Source organism: Podarcis muralis, chromosome 13 (assembly GCF_964188315.1).
Source record: "Podarcis muralis chromosome 13, rPodMur119.hap1.1, whole genome shotgun sequence".
In the NCBI taxonomy this organism is placed as follows: Eukaryota; Metazoa; Chordata; class Lepidosauria; order Squamata; family Lacertidae; genus Podarcis; species Podarcis muralis.
In genome coordinates, this window is record NC_135667.1 from 20092539 (window position 1) to 20093826 (window position 1288).

Genomic DNA, 1288 nt, shown 5'->3' on the forward strand with positions numbered 1-1288 from the left:
TGGTGTCTAGTGTTGTGTGTGTGTGTTTATGAGTTTGTGGGAAATTCCCTTATTGTGTGTGTTTATGAGTTTGTGGGAAATTCCCTTATTCTGAATAGGATTCCTCAGAAGAAAAGGGAAAAGTTGACAGCTTTGTAGATGCCAAATCCTAAATCCCTGGATCCAGCAAGTTTTAAAATATAAGCCAGGTAAGTCCAGGTTAGCTTCCTGATGAGGTAATCGCTTGAGTAATGGGCCATCAAGAGAACAAAGGGGGCTCTGTGCTAGATACCAAATGGGTCCTCTCTCAACTTGCCAGTTTTCTAGCAGAACTTGGCAGGGATGTGACTTAGAAGCAAAGCTGAAAGCAGAGGGCCAATGCTTGCTTTCTATTTGAATCCAAGGCTGCTTGAAGAATCCAAGGGAGAAACAAGACCCATATATATCTTTAGGGTATATGGTAAATAATCCATATACCCTAAAGACACCACAGGCTCCTCTGTGCCTCATTCCCCAAAGGAAACATAAACAATATGTATGCGTGAATAGCTCAGTCGGTAGAGCATAAGATTATAGATCTCGAGGTTGTGGGTTCGAGCCCCACGTTGGGCAAAAGATTTCTGTATGCTCAGCGCTAACCCTCGCCCTTTCCGAGATCGCACGAGCCGCTCTCCTTCTGGCCGATTGCTGGGACACGTGGAGAGGCGGAACCGAGCCCGAAGCGCGGCTTGGGCTCGTGGCTGCGGAGCCCCGGGGGCGGGCGAGTGGGGGCGTCCCGACGTGCGGGGAAATATCTCTCCCCCCACCGCGAATATTTGGGGACGGGGGAGCGAGGAGGGGCGTCACCCCGGACCAAGCCCTCCCCCTTCGGAAAGACTTTCACTTTCGCCTAAACAAAAGCCAGGCAGCCCTGTACTCGGGCAACTGCTTTCTCGTGGGGTTCGCGAGCATGTGAGAAGCCCGAACGACGCTGGGGAGAGACCCCCCCCCCCCCTTTCTCCGCCCTCCCTCTAAACCTCGATCGATAATAGGTAAGTCAGGGCGTTATGGGAAATACAGGAAGCTAGCTCCCCTCTTCGACCGGTTAGGAGAAGGGTCGGCACTGACTGGCAGAGGCTCTCCGGATGTTTTCCCGATCCCTTGCGCCTTACCTGGGCCAGATGTCAGGATTCGATCCCGGCACCTCCCGCGTGCGTGGCGCCAGCAGTCAGGGCAAGGGGATCGGCGCAGGGGGGAAATCGAGAGGGGGGAACCTGCCGCTTCCAACCTTGGCTTCCGCGCTTGCGGAGGGAGCCCCCAAGCGCCAAGA

The 1288-nt window shown here is 54.2% G+C and overlaps 1 non-coding gene across 1 annotated transcript; it reads left to right on the top strand.

Annotated features, from left to right (window-relative positions):
* The first annotated feature begins 518 nt into the window (after positions 1-518).
* On the top strand, positions 519-591 carry TRNAY-GUA (transfer RNA tyrosine (anticodon GUA)). Its single transcript has one exon. It is a non-coding gene; the product is annotated as a tRNA-Tyr (tRNA).
* The last annotated feature ends 697 nt before the right edge of the window (positions 592-1288 follow it).